The following is an 18,959-nucleotide window of genomic DNA, read 5'->3' on the forward strand; positions in this document are numbered from 1 at the left end:
AAGTGGAGGGTGTTATATACACCCAAAGATGATGGCTACATTGCCAATAGTCAAAGATGGAGGAGAAGGACAACCAGGTATGTCTGTATAATTTGTAGGCAAGTGTTAGAATTAAGGACGGCCTACCAGGTATTAAACTTTTTTTCATAATTTATTAGCTTTAGAATTACCTCACTTATCCAAGAAACTGGTGGAGCCCTAAATTAGGTTATTTTAGACCAAAAAAATTGATTATTTTTTTTTAAAAAAAAATAGCAAACCAAAACACACAAAGGTGGTTTGGCAAAACCAAAACACGGGGGTCAGTGAGCATCTCTACTCAAAATACATTTTGCGCAAATCGCATACTAGACCTAATTAGCTTGAAAATGCGAGGTCACATCATAAACCTTTTCTGAGAAACTTTGAAACAGTCAGTATTACTTAAGAAAAGACTGGTATGACGTGTGTGTGTATATATGATCAGTTTGACATGTATGGTAATGTTTTGCTATATAGTCTATCTGGCCGTTATATAGAAATAATTTGGTGCCCATAATATCTGCTGTCTAATGGCAGACTTAAAAGTATGACCCCTTTGCTCGTTTCTAGGGTAGATTGCCAGCAGAGGTGTGGGGGAAGCGAGACAAGGGTGCTGCTTACCTGTGCTGAGACCCAGAGTGAACAGAGCTGGAGTCTTATTCACTCTTCTGGGTCTTTGGATCGAGTCCCGCACTGCACCTGAAAGGGAATTAAAATAAAAACATGAAAAATCTACAACTAATACAAGTATAGGTAGGAGCCTATACCGAAGTGACCTATCTCCTAGGCACTTTAAAAAAAAAAAAAAAAAGGTCTGAGCTGGAGAGGAGGGGCATAGTGGGGGAGGAGTGTGAGGAACAAACAAGTTGATAAGTGCCTAAACTCCTAGTCCCACCTACTATACCCCAATGGTAGGAAATGAGAAATATGCCTTGGTATTACTTATAATGGAACAGCTATGTTCTGGACTTTAAATCATCTATGGCAGCAAATCAGATTAAAACAATTCAGCAGCATGTCACAATAAGATAGATAAACAGCATAATTGTATACTCATCTTGTGCTGGTGTTCATGGAACAGAGCTCATGATAGTGTGTCATAAAATACCCAATGGCTGTTTTGGTGCGCCTATGGCACCTTTATCAAGGGCTGATTGATATTATATATATATATATATATATATATATATATATATTAACCCGTGCATGATACTCATGCATTCTAGTCAAATCAAGCTACTTAAGGTGTTAAAAAGGTTCTTGTCATCTTCATACACACACACACACATGCCGCTAGGCTTTTATATATTAAATAATGCTAAGAATTTAGTAGGTCAGTGTAGTATATAACTCTGCCCAGCAGGTGCCGCTGCAGCTTGAGCACTCTGTCACCCGGTAGTTTTTTCCACACACACACTAACACAGTATGTGTGTTCATGAGGTAAAATTACCTCACGAAATTCAGTTTGAGCCCTCAACTTGTAAATTTAGCCTTTACTACCCCTCCCACGGGGATAAGGGGGGATGATGGAAGTTAACTGACTTCACTATTCTAATTTTTTTTGTCAAATAATGTCAGTATACCAAATTTCAGGTCAATTGGATGAGCCCTTTCTGAGAAAATATTTTTTTCCACACACTAACACACGCCGCTAGGCTTTTATATATTAGATTAGATAATGCTAAGAATTTAGTAGGTCAGTGTAGTATATAACGCTGCCCAGCAGGTGGTGCTGCAGCTTGAGCACTCTGTCACCGGGTAGTTTTTTCCACACACACTAACACACGCCGCTAGGCTTTTATATATTATATATATATTGTAACAAAGTTTACAGTGCGCACAACGATAAATCTATGTAAAACCTGATGTCAGGCCAACCTCATTAAAAATATGATCAGTAGTCTGCAATGTGCGTGATTCTTTTCTCTTCTCACGGCTTCTCTCGCACCAGCAGATATTTGTCCATGCGTCTTCCCCCGTCTAACCTGATCTCCACAGTCAAATTCAGATTCTAGAAGGTATAGATGAACGGGGGCTCTTCCGTAGTGCATTAATGAAATTTTTATTCATAGAATCGTATATAAGCTATGCACTTACCAGAGATCTTCAGTTTGTGGGCATAACACAAAAAAACAGGAATGTTCCTACTTAACCAGACCCTCATGGAGAGGGAGCAAAATGGGTGTTAGATTAAATGTCTGTAACATGGACATCTTTCCTGTCTAAAGTAACAGTGGATGCAACATTTTTGAATGCTGAGGCAGCAATATAGCTGCTCCCTTAAATTAATTTAAATGTACTCTAACTCTAAATTTTGTTTTGCTGTTGTGCTTGTCTAATGCAAATTGTAAGGGATGAATTCCTAATGCATTTATACACGTTTTCTTGTTTTAAGATTTTAGTTAGTTTCTATAATATTGCTTTCCCAGGATCCCGTTTTTCTCTGCCCTGTGCTCCTGTTAATTGATTTGAGGTGTAATAAATCCTTCACAATACAATAACTTGGGATGCAGGGTTGTATGTCAAGGGATATGTGCGAGATTGGGTTATGGGTATGAAATCATTTGTAAATGTGGTTAATTCTTTAAATATAAGGCCATATGACTAATAAATGTGAAAAGTAGCAGGTACAATGCCCTATGTTTGATCATAACCGCAGAGAGGTCATGTTAAGGTTTCTGTGTCCTTCAATTCACATGCAGCATTTTGTGGCTTTAGACTGCAGCCTGCATGCAGGAGGCTAACTCCTTGGAGTGCTGTGTTAGGGATTGGCAAGAGGGAACAATAATAAAAAGCTCCTTGCTACCAGCCCAAACAGAGAGCTCGGCTGTTCAGAGGAACTTTCTCTCCCAGGAGCTGAAAGAAGCCGTGCAAGAGGACTTGGTACTGTGAAACACCTTAAAGGGGGTGTTACAGCGCAGTGCCTCAAACTCTGCAAGCCGACAGAGCGAGTAAGAACATCACCTTCAAGGTGACATAATGGAGGTCTACTAACTTAAAAGGCTCTTCAGTAAGAGATGATAGCACCAAGATAAGATCCCAGAGCTCAACAGGCTGCACAAAGGAGGGCTGAGCATGCAGAAACCCCTGCAGAAGTACAGAGAGTGCTGAAACCTTTACCTTCAAGGAAGAGAAAGAACCCTTTGTCTATATTCTGAAGGAAGGCGAGCAAACGAAAAAGTTTAAACAGGGAGGTGTAAAAAGTTTAACTCTCACACCATAGAATATACGCCTTCTACACCGGGTAGTAACTCATGGAAGAAGACTGTTTTCTAGCCATTATCATGGTCTGCAAATCCTTGTGAGAAAAACGCTTGGCCCAAAGAATCGGGGTCTCTGTAGCCACACCGTCAAATCTAGATGACCTGAAGAGTGGCAATGAAGAGAGCGCCTTGGATGAGAATATCATGATGAAGAGACACCCTTAAGGGTGGGCAGACGGCCATCCTTAGATTGTTTGGATACCATGGCCTGCATGGCCCATCTCCAGTCAGAATGACGGCTTCTCTTTTTAATTTCTTGAGCACTTGCGGGAGCATGGGAATCGGAGGAAATGCACCAGATGAAACTGCTTTGGCATTTGTGTACATCACGGAAGGATCCCTGGGCTTCGCGCACAAGAGAGAGACCTTGAAGTTCAGATGGGACGCCATGAAATCTATCTCTGGCTGACTCAAACGATGAGCCAGAAGAGCAAAAACCTGTATGAAGGAACCGTTCTCCAGGATACACCTTGTTGGCAGGGTGATGTAATCTGCCTCCCAATTCTCCACCCCTGGAAGGAAAATGGCTGATATCACACAAACATATCGTTCTGCCAATGACATAATTCATGCCTTTCATGACCGTGTCTTTCATGACCATGGTGCTGCTTGTCACCTCCCCCCCCCCCCCCCCCCCCCGAAGATCTTAGTATGGTACTGCTGCCACATTGGATTTTAAGGAGCTTGCCAGCCAGAATCCCCTAAGCAGTACAAATGCCCTCTGGAACGCCCTGAGTTCAAGCATGTTGACAGGCAGCAGTGCCTTCTGGGGGGTCTTGGAGGCCATGGAATCTGAGAGCACCAATGACTGTTCCCCACCTGGACAGACTGACGTGCGTATTAACAAAGGTCTACTCGTACGATTGGAAGGACCGAACCCTGGTGAAATGCACCCTGGTCAACCACCACATGAGGGACTGACTAACTTATTAGATAGAACAGAGAGAGACTTGTCCTCTGAAAGGAACACTTGCTGACACAGGGCCTGCCTGGATTTATGTCCAGAAAAGCAAGGAACTCCCCTGGGTTACTTGCCCAGGATGATGGACAACAGCCATTTCAACTTGAAGCCCAGAACCCAAAAAGAAAGACAACAGCGTCTAAAACTTCAAAATCTGTAAACTAAAGTTTGCTAAACCCCCAAAACTAAATCATTCACATTGAGCGACATAGAGCGATATTCAATGCCATAAGAGTTCTCCCTGTCTGACTCCCTAAACAACTCACCATCTTCTTCAGAAGTGAGCTCAGAATCGGAAATAATTGAACCATCTCTGAAAAAGGACATTTGCTGGTCATCCTATAGGGGGCACTAAGGATCCGTTCCAAAGTGGAAGAGGCCCTAGCAAGACTTCGGGTGGACTCAACAAGAGATAACACCAAGCCAGCCTCAGCTTGGGGTACCCAACTAGTGGACGGTACAAGCTGCGAAAGAGAATGGTCACCTACCTTTCTGTGAGATATATTACTCAAGTGAGTTTGGCAATAGATGTTGTCAGACACTTAAGCAAAGCTGGTTCTTCCACAGGCGTAGGCAACTGCTGATCACAGAATTCCGCTACATTCGTTGCATACAGGCCATTTGGGTCCGATTATCCACAAAACAATTTAGCATCACATTTTGCACAAGTATAATGCAGCACAGACCTTTTAGTCCCTTCTCAGCCATAGTGAAACATTTAAAACAGATAAAAGGAGAGAGAGCCCTTCCCTTCCTACTCGCCACCAGTGAAGAACAGGAAGTTCCATCTGTTTTCCCGCAGTCTATACTGCCACTCTGGAGTGAGCGCAGCCACTGCCGTTCACACTGATCCAACTGAGATCTGTTGTGGCTGCCTGTCCCGAGCCTGAGGTGTTCTCTGCACCGGCGAACTTCTCACCGCCAAGGGGTGTCTTGATATGTGGGTGTGCTGTCATCACTTATGTGAGATACATAGCAGTTATGTCGGGGCAAAGTTCATAACACTTATCTTGAATCGGATCTTCCATCACAATCTAACATTTCACATTTTATATATATATATTTTATATTAAAAGGTAAATAACATCCGTTGCATCAATCACAAAACTTGTGAGTATTGCCAATATATGCCAATGTAAATAGGTTGCTATGCCCAAGCCATATTCAACTATGAAGGGAAAAAACAAATAGAAGGTGTAAATCTAAACCCCTATGATATATATGATGAGAGCTCTGGAAAGACTTCTTATGTATTATAGTTATAGATAACAAAAGATTATACACATCTAATTAGTAACCAATAATCTAATAAGGATGATCAGTGTCCAATGCTCCTAAACGGTAAACTATTTTATTAATATCTAAATAATATATATATTACATTTTTATATATATCTATCTATCTATCTATATATACACACACACACACACACACACACACACACACACACACATACACATATGATAGTCGGAAAGTAAATATTGAACAGCAGAAATGCCATCATATATTATTAGTCTTTTTTTTTTCAAAATAATTGGATCCGAAGTACTAAAATTTGTTGGTGAAATACACTAGAGTAGAGTAAAGTCTATGTTCCTCTGTTAGGTAAAACATACCAGTTTGTACAATATTGTTTAAGTTGCATAGCGGTATAGGCTCAATAAAGATTCTGGTCCTCTGACAGTCCTGCCTCATAGTTTTTCTCCCCATCTGTATACAATGTACATGGTGTTCCAGGACTTTATCATGGGTATAGCGCTACCCTTCCTCCATTCATCTAATGAGATATTGTTACCTTCCCTCTAGTTACCTTATAACAGAAACTTGGAGGGAAGCAGGCAATCAGGGACGGTGAAAGAAGTGTTAAAATCTTGTAGGGGGTATGTCCTCCTTGCATAGATGAAGTATTCACATACAGTAATGTAACAGAACAAATATCTCTTACAACTTTATAGAGACACAGAGATATGCTAGCAAATAGAATAAATTAAATACAATTTAAATATAGTTAAAAGTACAAAACTATCATATGAAATAAATAGACTAATGAGTCTTGGATAGGGCTAAAATCTTAATTATATGTGTATGATTTTTTTTTTAAGTCTACTAAAAATAATACATACAAAGTTTTTGAAGAGGGGGTTGATTTGCATCTGTTTTTCTTCATATTAAAAGGTAAGTACATGTGTTACAAATTGCACAGTTTACTTAGTTTGTGAGGTGCCAAGAATGAAAGTGTGTAGGCTGTTATTTCTCTTCCTATCAATGCAACATGAGGTGTCCCCAGGGGAGAAAGGACAAAAGAGGAATTGAAATAGCTCCACTCTATAAATAGCTGTCTCCACCCAGCGGAATTCAGTTCTGTTTTGTCCTGTTGTAAGGAGGTTAGGACTAAGGGGCCATGTATAGTTAGTGTAGTTCAGGCTTTTAGCTTTTTATTTTTGGGTGAGGCTATCTCCACTCATCGGGATTGAACCTACAAACCACTTTCATGCCATAATCTCTCCGCTATGAGTGGGGTATATGTCTGATGTGTCTTTGTCCTTTTAAGTTCAGTAGTGGTTAGGGCTAGGAGGCAAAGGAGAGGATTTGCACACCCTTATGTCTGCACTCTGCACCCTTTGGTCCAAGAGTTGTTAGGTGTCTGCTGTGGACTTATTACCTCCCCTTCAAGGCTGAGTTGGAGTGACCTGACAACCACACAGATTGGAGACAGGCTTTGGGCTCCATTATATGGTTTAAACTAATATGAATAAGTGTATTACATTCTCTACACCATGTGGTTAAAGGCAAATAAGTGATAGAGTACAGATAGGAAGTATTATTGGAGAAACAAACGCTATGGCCCTGATGCTGAGCTGGACTCCTGTTGGGCGTAATGTATGCTAAAAGAAAAAACCCACCTGTAAAAATAGCATATTTATGTCCATATGCTTATTTACACACCTCATAAGATGCATCCAGCACTACACCTTTAGCATATGTGCCAGGTTTACGTCACCCATACATACACCCACGTTGGCATACATACAGCCAGATCATAAGCATAAGTTAATATTTTTTTTATATATAAAAAAAAACAAAACCATTCTCTGTCAGGCTTGATATAATATTCCTTCTCATACGAATGAAAGTAGCAAAATAATTATTTTTAAAATACGCCCACAAAATTCTATCAAATATGCAATGAAGAAAGTGCCTATCCGCTTCATAGGTGAATTCACAATTGGCTAATCAGAAGCTGGTAGGTAGCTGCTTTAACAGGCAAATCTGTATCTCCCTTCGGGTCTGCCTCTGCTATAAATTACTGTACTCGGCATGTGTTAGACTGCTGCTTAACTTCCCTGTCACTCATCTCCAATTGCAAGCAGGTACAGGTAGATCATACTTACCAACTTTGTATTGTTGGCCTCTGGGAGATTACAGAGTGAGGTGCAGCAAAACGTATCATTTTGGCCCTGCCCCGTGCCTCACCTTCGTGACAAAATTGCCTTTTTTCATGGAGGGTGAGGCCAAAATGATGCGAATCGCGTCATTGAGGTTCCCATCGAGCATGATGCAGAAGAATTGACTGCCGGAATTCATGAGTCTGCCAGATGTTCCGGGAAAGTGGGCAAGTATGGTGTAGATGCAGTGTCGGACTGGCCTACCGAGATACCAGAAGAATCCCTGTAGGCCCCGATGCTTTAGAGCAACACCCCCTTTAGAAGAGAGATGGACCCCCGGCCAGTGGCCCAGCAGTGGCTTCTTGTGACCACGAATCCTTTAGCGACCCTCACCCCCCCGTGCGTAGCCTATACCATCCCATAATTCTCAAGTGTCACATGGGACACGTACCATGTGACAGGTCCCACGTGCGCAGAGCAAGAAGCGCACCTGAAGCAAGGTGAGTAAGTGTTTTGTGTGTGTTATGGTAATGTGTGTGTGGGCAATGGAGCTTTTATTATAAGTGAAATGGGGTGAGAATGGGGGCTTTTAAGTGCAATGGGGGTGAGGGCAGGGGGGCTTGTTATAAGTGAAATGGGGGGTGAGGGCAGGAGGGCTTGTGGTAATGTGGGTGTGAGGTAGGTGGTGGCTAATGGGTGCTATTTTATTTGTGGGGTGATGGGGGGGGCAATTTAATTTAATATTATGCCTATTAATTTAAGATGAGGTGGCGAGACCTTTAATTTAATGCTGGGGTGGTTTGGGGCTATTAATTGAATATGGTATGGGGCTGAGTTTGGGCAGGAGGGCTATTTATTAAATGTGAATTATTTAATGCCAGGGATGGTTGTGGGAAATGGCTTTATTAAACTTAAATGCTATTTATGGCTAGGCCTGTTTGGAGGTAGGGAAATAGGTCTATTTATTAAATGCGGATACTATTAATTTAATGTCAGGCATGGTCAATAGATCTATTCAACAAAGTGAATACTATTATATATATATATATATATATATATATATATATATATATATATATGTGTGTGTGTGTGTGTGGTCAGGGATTTTACTCCAACATCTTCCTAGTGCCAAAACCGGATGGGTCATTTCATCCCATTTTAAATCTGCAGTCTCTAAACAAGCAGGTAAGACTTCAAAAATTTTGGATGGAGTCCCTTCGGACTGGCATAGCTGGAATGGAGCAGGAAGAGTTCTTAGCCTCCATAGACATAAAAAAATGCCTACCTACTTGTTCTAAAATGGAGGGAACGCCAGTATCTTCTCCGCCTTGCGGCAAGGAGCTCCCACTTTCAATTCAGGGCCCTACTTTTCGGTCTAGCGACCACGCCCGAGTGTTCACCAAGATCATGGTGGGACTTCTGCGACGATAATTCATTATCTGGACGATCTCCTTCTGACAGGTCATCGCTCTTAACACATCACATCCAGATCACAATTCAGTTTCTGGAAGCACACGGCTGGGTTCTGAACTTACCTCATTACTCATTCCGGTACAGTAGATGCATTTCTTGGGACTCATCTGCAACACAATGACCCAGAGAATATATCTACTGGAGAATAAAGTCCTTTCACTCCGCCATGAAACCAGGACCCTCCTGGAATGGAGAGCGGTCTCTCTCCTCAGTTGCATGAAGCTCCTGGTTAACAATGGTATCAATGTTCAAGGCAGTGGCTTTTGCGTAATTCATTCTCGCCCTCTTCAGAGGGAGACTCTTCAGAAATGGTCAGGTTCCCAAGTGCATTTAGACAGGCAGATCATCTGCATGTCGAGACCCACCCGCCTTTCCCTGGCATGGTGGTTGTCCAGACAGAATCTGGAAAAAGGTCAATCTCTTCGAACCTGGTCATGAACCTTGGTTACAACAGACGTAAATCTGTTAGGTTGGGGCGGAGTAACAGGGTCCCTGAGATTGCAGGGTCTCTGGTCACCCCCGGAAGCCACACTCCTAATCAACGTCCTGGAACTCAAAGCGGTGTACAAGACGTTGACGCAGGCACAGTTTCTGTCAGGAAGACCTCTACAGATTCAATCAGGCAATGACACGGCCGTGACTTATCTAAATCACCAAGGAGGAACTTGCAGCTTAGGGACCATGAGGAAGACAGCTAGGATCATGGTATGGGCGAAGCGTCATGTTCCCAAAATATCGGCTATTTACATTTCCAACATGGAAAATTGGGAGGCCAACTTCCTCAGCAGACAGAGGGTTCACCCAGGCGAATGGTCTCTCAATTAGGTCTGGAACGCTGGGTCACGCCAGTAATCGCTCATGGCGACCAGGCTGAACTCTCAGGCATTATTCATGGATGCCAAGACAATTCCATGGCACTTCCGCCAGGTGTACCATTTCCCTCCAATACCTATGCTCTCGCGGATGCTAAACAAAGTTAAAAAGAAAGCAGGTTCCCGTAATCTTGGTAGCTCCTCAATGGCCTCGCAGGGCATGGTTTTCAGAAACTCTGAGACTGATGGCAGAACCTCCCTTACGTCTGTCAATGTGGCCAGATCTTCTGGTTCAAGGACCTCTTCTCTGCCACTCTTTAGATTGTCTAACTTTGTCGGGGTGGTTGTTGAGATCCTAATTCTTAGGACCAGGGGTTTTTCGCAGGAGGTGATTGGTACCCTGATCAAGACCAGATAGATACTTTACTCAGCCATATATCATCGGGTCTAGAAGGCATACATTCTTTGTGTGAATCCCAGGGTTTCCATACATCCAGGCTTAGCCTTCTTCGACTGTTAGCCTTCTTGCAGGCTGGCCTGGAAAAAGGACTCCTTGGGTCTCTTAATGTTCAGGTCTCAGCGCTCTCCATTTACTTTCAGCGCAAGTTAGCTGACTGCAGGGATGTTCAGACCTTTCTTCAAGGGGTTCTTCACGTGCAGCCCCACTTCATTCATCCTGTGGAGCCTTGGGACTTTAATTTGATGATCACTGCACTTACCCGGGCTCCATTTGAACCTCTGGATTCCAGTGATTTACGACATCTTACTTGGAAGATGATGTTCCTATGGCTATAGATTCAGCTCGTAGGGTTTTGGGATTGGGAGCGCTCTGCTGCACTCCTCCATTCTTGATTTTCCATGAGGATAGAGTGGTGCTTCACACCAAGCCTTATTTTGTTCCAACGGTAGTGTCCAGGTTCCACTTAAATCAAGAGATTGTGGTCCCTGCCTTTCCTTCTTTCCTTTCTTCTTTGGATGATGCATTAGTTTTACTGGATGTGGTTCATGCTCTTCTATGTTATGCTATGTTATTGTGACCGCACGGCCTCTGTCCATAAGACTAAGGATCTCTTTGTCCTTTATGATGCTCATAAGCAGGGTTCACCAGCTTCCAAGCTGGATGACTTCCACCATTAGGTTGGCTTATGTTCAGGCCACTCAGACTGTCCCAGTGACTTTGAGAGCTCATTGTTCCAGGGCTGTTGGCGCTTCTTGGGCGGCACGCCATGGTGCTTCGGCAGAGCAGTTGTGTAGAACAGCAACTTGGTTGTTTGTCCACACATTTTCAAAATTTTACAGGTTGCAGGGCTTTGCATCTGCTGACGCGAGCCTGGGCTGTAAAGTATTGCATGCGGCCATTCCAGAGCAATCCCTTCCTTAGAGGCAGCTTTGGTATGTCCCCAATGTCTCTCAGAGTCCCCCAGTGGTAGGAAAGTGAAAAGAAGATTTTTACTCACTGTAAAATCGAGTTCTCTGATTCCATTGGGGGACACTGCGCACCCTCCTTTGTTCTGTAAATAGTTCTGTTTGGTGAGTTTTAAGGGTATTTTTTTGCCCTGTAGGCCTTTTTCTCATATACTTGGTTAGAAAAAACTGAGGTATCTGCAGGAGGGGGAGGGGCATAGTAATGAAGGAGTCTAAGGGCTAGATTTACTAAGCTGCGGGTTTGAAAAAGTGGGGATGTTGCCTATAGCAACCAATCAGATTCTAGCTTTCATTTTGTAGAAGGTACTAAATAAATGAAAGCTAGAATCTGATTGGTTGCTATAGGCAACATCCCCACTTTTTCAAACCCGCAGCTTAGTAAATCTAGCCCTAAGTGCCTAAACTCCTAAACCCACCTACTATACCCAATGTCTCGCAGTGTCCCCCAATGGAGTCAGAGAAATTGATTTTACGGTGAGTAAAAATCTTCATATATATATATATATATATATATATATATACACATACACACACAAACATATATACACACATATATACACTGATCGAAGTGGGGGTGTATATGGTGGTGTGCCATACCGTCGACTCTCCCCTACTGCCTTCATTGTAGATCTGTTGAGTAATAATATATCTTTTATGCTATTTACAGTGTATGTGTAGCAAAGACTGAACTACCATAGTACCAGGTGGTACCATATACACATGGTCTGACCCATGTGTATATGTGGGGGGAAGGGGGCGGTCATCTTTTGGCATTACATCATCATCAACATTTATATTTTATATTATATTTTGCTATGGGGCCACAAATGTCTAGTTATATACCTGCATACCTCATGGGAAAGAATATTAAGAAATTCTGATGTTATCATTTTAATAATTTAATAATCAATATACCTCAAAAGCAATGTCAATCCCTTCTAATATTTTGTAACATGTCTTGATAAATGTAATAAAATGAAACATGGCATGCACAATTATGGCACCTTATAGATCTAAAAAGAACAACTAACAAAGATTTAGAATATACAATGACTCATGGTGAGTCAGTTTCTTCCAAAGTGAACTGTTTATAAAGCTGTGCTGAAAGAAGAGACGTAAGGAATTCTTTATTCCTGTATGTTATGCAGAATGTCACTTTAGAATGCCTAGAGCAATATTTAGAATGTTGTAGGGTTCAGGTGGAATGCAAAGAATGTCCATTTCAATATTTAGAATTGATAGAACTTTGGGATTTATACAGATATTTAAACAACATTTTTTTTTTATCTTCTTCAGCATCCCACATCAGTGAAATAATCTCCCAGAATCTTGTACAGCACTTTATATTCCATCTCCTGCACCCTTGTAATTCTTTATTGGTCCTATAGCAGCCATGTTAGTGGTAACTTATGAAGTCTCCGATTTCTCTGTGTCAGCCTTCACATCTCAGCTGTCCTGTCACCTCTACACTTGTCACTCCTCATTCAAGGAGCAGTTTATCGTGTTGCTATCAGGGAGGAATAAGGGTCTGATCTCTGTATCCCAGATCTTTGGCTGTAATAATATTTTCTGAAGATAGAGTAATCTAGTGGACTTTTACCAGGGAGCCACAGGTAAGGGGCATTCAGAAACATGTTCTCATTTAGGTCATCATTGACATGACACTGGTAACAATTACACTTTGTTCCTACAGAACACTTTTCCATACTTCTCTTCACCTTTACCTTTTGCTCATACTGCAGCAGATAGCTGTCATGAGTAACTGTAAAAAAAAAAAATCATTATTTGTTTACTAACATTTAAAAAAATTAGTTTATTATAAATACTGACATATCCATAATTATCTTGTTATAATGAAAATGAATTGGACAATGTTTCTCTTGATGGCAGAATTGAATAGACTGAAGGCAGCTCCTAATGGCTGTAACTGTTGGAAAAATGGTGTAATTATTTAGTAAATGTATTATACGAATGCTGTATAAAAAAGTTAATATAAATGCTTCATCCACATTGCGCTATATAACTTCAAATTCTATTTGAGATCCTGCTCTTAATCTGTTGAAATGTCACTGATGTCTGTTATGTATTTGTGTGGAAAGATCATAATTGTTTAAATATTTTAAAGGAATGTTGAGAAGGAGGCAGTTACTGATGTATTGCAACAAAATATTGATTTAAAATAATATATAAACAATTGGTGACAAATACATGATTATTTCATTGCTTACAGAGGGTCAGGTTGTTGTACATATTTGAAAAACAATATCCTTCCAAACAATAATTTACATTGCAATTATGTTCGCATATAAGGTTACACAGGCTCCACCCATTTATTCTAGTGGAGGGGGGGGACGTCGAGATCAATATTATATTTATGTAAATCTTAAGCTGCTGTTTACTGTTAATCAGCTCCCACTTCATTGTACAAAAATACAACCTAAAAAATGCTTTGTTTTTATTATTTTTTGGCAAAAAAAAATATTTAATAGTGTATAAATTATTAATATTATTGTTTGTTACATAGAATTAAATGTATATGTTTTCATACAGTAATAGGTTATTGCCAAGATTTAGAATTACATATTCAATGTGGGGCTATCCCTTTGCTGATTTCTACATTCTATAGATGGTCTCTTCCTAAAGAATTCCAAAAAGTCTTAATAACATTCCCTTATTAATGTGTTATGTTTTATTGTACCAATGAACATTATGTAGCAGAAAGCACACACATATACAATATGATTGGGGACATTTATGAAGACTGGTACTAGTAAAAAAGTGGTATTGACCATAGCATAGCTATTGCTTATTAATACTGTGAATTAAATATTATTATCACTGAAGTTTGAAGCATGTTTTTTATCATTATAATTGTAATTTTAGTGAATTAATTTTCAGATTTTAAAAAAGTTATTCCAAAGGCTTTCTTAACAATCAGTTTCATAGAAGATAAATACATAAAAAAATATTTCAAAACATTTTCATTAAGTAGATTTATTATTTCGTTAATACATATGTTAATTGTTTGTGATTTCAAACTTTAACACAAATGTATTTAAACACATAGTAAGCTGATCATTACTTTTGTGAATTCCTCTCATAGCTTGACTATTAGTAGTCAGCTGGTCTCGTTATTTCAGCGTCCAAGGGGGCAGGCAAATATATACAAATCTACAGAAGGGGCATTTTCTTGGAGATAGATATGTTATCTCTCTTCTGTAGGGGAAAATAAAACCTACTAACGTATAAGATACTCATAATGAGCAGGTTTTGTTTTATACTTAATTTTAGTCATTATTAACACGATTACAGTGTGCAAGCGTAATGCACGTCCTCTTTGGTACTCTTACAGCTGCGTGTAAGAGTACCGCCTGCCTAGAGTTTGCTGATGCTTGCAGCATGTGTCTGTGACCCCTTTACCTGTGCGCAGTGCCTGTGCTCTAGTGCAGACTCCTGCCTATCTGTGTTCCTGTGGCAACTTTACCAAATGAGTGTCATCTAAGTAATAATTTAACCTTTATTTTTTTTTTTTTATTTTTTTTTTAACAAGCTAGAGATGTGCAGGATAAAGGGGATGTTTTCTTGCATTATTGTGCCAGGTCTGCCAGTGAAAGATAAGTTCATGCACATTTACATTTTGGACAAACTAATCCAGTCTGTGCGTCTAGAAACCTCTGAGTTTGTTATGCTACAAAATAATCACCTCTGAGTGTACACAGTCAGCTTTCCTTTTACTTAATTTAAATGTTACAGATGCCCATATGCCATTGTGGTTTTGCATTGTGATAGATGCATGGTGAGCATTAAGTAGCTGCACCTACCTGTCATACACTTTTCTTTTGTGTGCAATGCTGAAAATGCACCATAATTGTGCACACTGGTGGTATAAACGCAGGCACATAGAGGCAGACGTGATTGGTGGTATTTATGAAAACTGGTGTAAATTAAAAAAAGGTGGTGATCATACCAACCAAACAATTTTTTTTTTCATTTTTAAGCATCACTAAACAATGATAGAATCTCATTTGGTTGCTATGGGCAATATCACTTTTTTTCCTATGTACCAGTTTTCATAAATGTCCCAATCATATTGTATATGCGTGTGCTCTCTGATACATAATGTTCATCGGTACAATAAAATATAACACAGGCTCCAACTATATTTTTATAATCTAGTCCACTGAAAACAGATTTATCGTGCGAATGGTGGGCTCTTTAAGTGTACATGTCCTATACATACATTGGAGGCAGCCATTTTATGAGCTGAACCAATTATTCATGAGAATGAGGATCTAGAGACATCACTGAGGCATTCTCATATTGATTCCTCCAACAAAAGAGAGCTACCTCCACTTCACAAAAGAAAAATTGATTTGCGTGCATTAAAGGTAATGGTATAAACATGTATTCAGGCTTTGACACAGCCTGCTGGAAGTGAGCACTAAAGACCCCATTGGGTGCTACACCCTACCCCCACCACACTTCTTATTTTAGCAGTCAGTAAGGGGTGGCATCTTCTACTCCTCTATTAGACTAGGAATGTGGCTCTAGTCTGTGACATCATAGCCAAGCGCCACACTCCCAGCATATCACTAACACCTGAAAAGCAGGTAAGAAACTGCAAAGAATATGTAATAATTCACATCAGTTCCTGCCCAGTGCAGCTCACCTTATGTCAGAAACCTATTAATCTACCAGTATATTTTTGGGCTGTGTAGGAAACCTGAGCACCTTGGGGAAACTCATGAAAACATAGAGTGAACTTACAAACTCCACACATGATAATATGTTGGTTCGACTCAAGCCCATGAACCCAGCACTGTGAGGAAGCAATACTAATAACTAATGGAAGTTTCTGTAGCAGAAGGGTACAATGTATATAGAAAACTTTGCTGCCTCCATTACATATAAGTGCATTTTCTCATTATTTTTTTGTAAAAATGAATGTTGCAGTCAGGCTCTTGTATAAGGTGGCAAAATGATGGAGTGACAGATTGCCTGTTCCACGATGCTGACAGATTTATTATTGTTCTTGGCAGTAAGGTCCATTCATTTATAGACAGTGTCCTAGAAGTGGGGTTCACTTGTGGGACTGTCATGGAAACACAGATTTGGCAACTAGACCGGATTGCAAAGTTATTAAACTGTTCTGAAAAACAAGAAGGCATGAGCCAGTTGTTGGCATGAGTTAACTTTTAAGAAAACATTTTTATATTTCCAAAACACTTGTCTATAAATGCTTCTGTGGAATATGATTATGTGTTATATGGAGAAAAAAGCAATGCATAAGATATGTTCAATATTTCCATTTATATTAATAAAGGTGATTTATGGTTTTTAAGATTAAATTGAAGCCAGTGTAGCTGAGTATATTATTATTATTATTATTATTATTAATAATAATTGGCACCACAAAAGGTCTGCAACACCACACAAAACACCTACAGTAGTATACAATACACAGACAGAAATGATCCATAACACATTATATAATACATGAAAAACAAAAAACACAAAGACCAGACATACTGATTAAACAAGTTACACAGATATATTATATAAGTTCTTCTGAAAGTTGCTTTGTTCATAGGTTATTAATTGGCAACGGAAGTAATACTCTACCATTTTTGGAGATTGTTTGGCCACTGCTCAACTATGGATGAGGTTTCACTATACCCTAAAACAGTGGGAGATGCCATATTTTTCCACTGCAGCATATGCAGATAAACAATGTGCTTCTTTGTACAGATTCTTGTATATGAAAACTGTGAAACTAATCGTATCGTAGAAATCTGACCCAGGGAATAATTTCCCTTTAGTAAAATGGTAAGTCAATGCCATATCATTTCATGGTGGTCAATAGAATGAGTTAAAGGTGAGAATAACTTTGTGCCTGGTCTGCTGCTAGGCCGTAAGAAATAGAATGGGTTAATGTTGCCAATGAAATGGTACAGACATGGTACAGCTGTTGTCAGTTCTCAAACGTGGTTTTTAATATCTCGCAGTCTACAGTTACACGGTCATCCAAAATAGTACTTTCCTATAATCCATAGTGGGAGCAGTGTGTGTAGTTAATGTTATTTGTGTCTTTGAGCTTATACTAGACTTGTTCTATTGCGTAAAATCCAGTGTATTTCTGTTGGGTTGAAATGAAATGGTTCTTATCTAGATATGTAACATTTAGGTAATAATCAAATAAATAGCATACTTTGTGCTGCAAGTATACCTTTCGAAGCTAGACTGAGTGGGCGGAATGTCCCTAATGAGTTTTATTCACAGTAACTTATCACAAGAAAATGTCCACACAAGAGTTTTTTCGCACTGTGTTTCAGACATTGCTGACATCATTTTCTTCCAGCAGTCTATGAGTTGCCCATATTACTGATATCCATGTGGACAACAGAGGGGTTGCAACATAGAGATTAATTGATCTCTATGCCGTGCTACTTTTCTGACAATTTTCTTGAGTTGTGTTCAAAAGAGCTCAAGAAACCACTTGTTTGGATGAGCACTTAGGTTACACCCATATTAGAAATGGACCATGGTGTGTTTGTTTTTTTCTTTGTTTATTTATCTGTTTATTGGTGGTGAATATCTTCCACAGCTCATGGTAGAGCTGCCAAATCGTACATAGTTATTTAGTAACGAAAAGCTTTTAGACCACATAGCGTCAACGTGTCAATGTAAAAAAGCAACAGAGCGACATATATTGAAAACATCACTTCTTGGTTGTAAACAATTGTTTGACTGCTGGAAGGAAACCTTGCGACCACACAACATAACGACAAAACCACAAAGCGACAAATCTTATTTAAAATTACATTTTTGGTATTTTTAACAAATAATTTTGCTAGTATATAAAACTACTGCATATTACAAATCGGACCCGCGCAACACAGGTGACCCTACTTGTATATTATTTAGATTTTAGTGCCACAGATTTTCAGGAAATAATATTTTATGATTTTGCTTGTAAAGATTTGGGAACCTATTTATTAATTAATTTATTAATTATTATTTCCATTTCTACCCCTGATACTTATCATCCCTTATCGCAATGATAAGGGAAGATACAATGTGGCCTTTTATTACAAAAGTCATCCCAGGACAGCACATCCGATAGAGGCTGCCCCAGAAATGACTTTATTTTTACAATAACTCCGGGATCTAACCTGACATCCTTAATGTTGGGGAGGGATCCGAAAATCCCTCTCTTGCGACGCTTTCCTCATAGGGTAGAATTGCTAGCGCCATCTGGGTCAAGCTCTGAAAAGCTAGCATTTTTGGCGCCTGATAAATTGGCCCAGACAGCAGTCCCCATTGAGAATAATTGGACTGCGGTCTTATGCGATAGTTAACCTAAAGCTAGGCTTTTCATAAAATAGCCATTTTACCTAAAAAACCCTTTTCCGCATGGTTTAATAAATAGGCCCCTTGAGGCTGTAATGCACATCCCAGGTTCAGCTTGTGGATAGCACTGGGCACTCTATGGGGCTCATGCTGAGTTGGGCATATGCCCCTTTGCTTTTTGAAAGGTGCGCAAACTTGTACTGAGCATGCCCACAATAAAATGCAAATGCAATCCCAGTACCGTAAGGGCGTTTGCATAATTGTGA

General features: G+C 39.9%; 1 protein-coding gene across 1 annotated transcript in view; it reads left to right on the forward strand.

Annotated features, from left to right (window-relative positions):
• Nucleotides 1-12,793: 12,793 nt before the first annotated feature.
• The window catches only part of STAC3 (SH3 and cysteine rich domain 3), a 67,426-nt gene continuing 61,260 nt past the window's right edge, over nt 12,794-18,959 (forward strand). Inside the window, exon 1 of the mRNA XM_075199404.1 lies at nt 12,794-12,956. The gene's annotated coding sequence lies outside the window, so the exon portion shown is untranslated. The remainder of the gene's footprint in view (nt 12,957-18,959) is intronic.

This window comes from Mixophyes fleayi, chromosome 2, assembly GCF_038048845.1.
Source record: "Mixophyes fleayi isolate aMixFle1 chromosome 2, aMixFle1.hap1, whole genome shotgun sequence".
Taxonomy (NCBI): Eukaryota; Metazoa; Chordata; class Amphibia; order Anura; family Limnodynastidae; genus Mixophyes; species Mixophyes fleayi.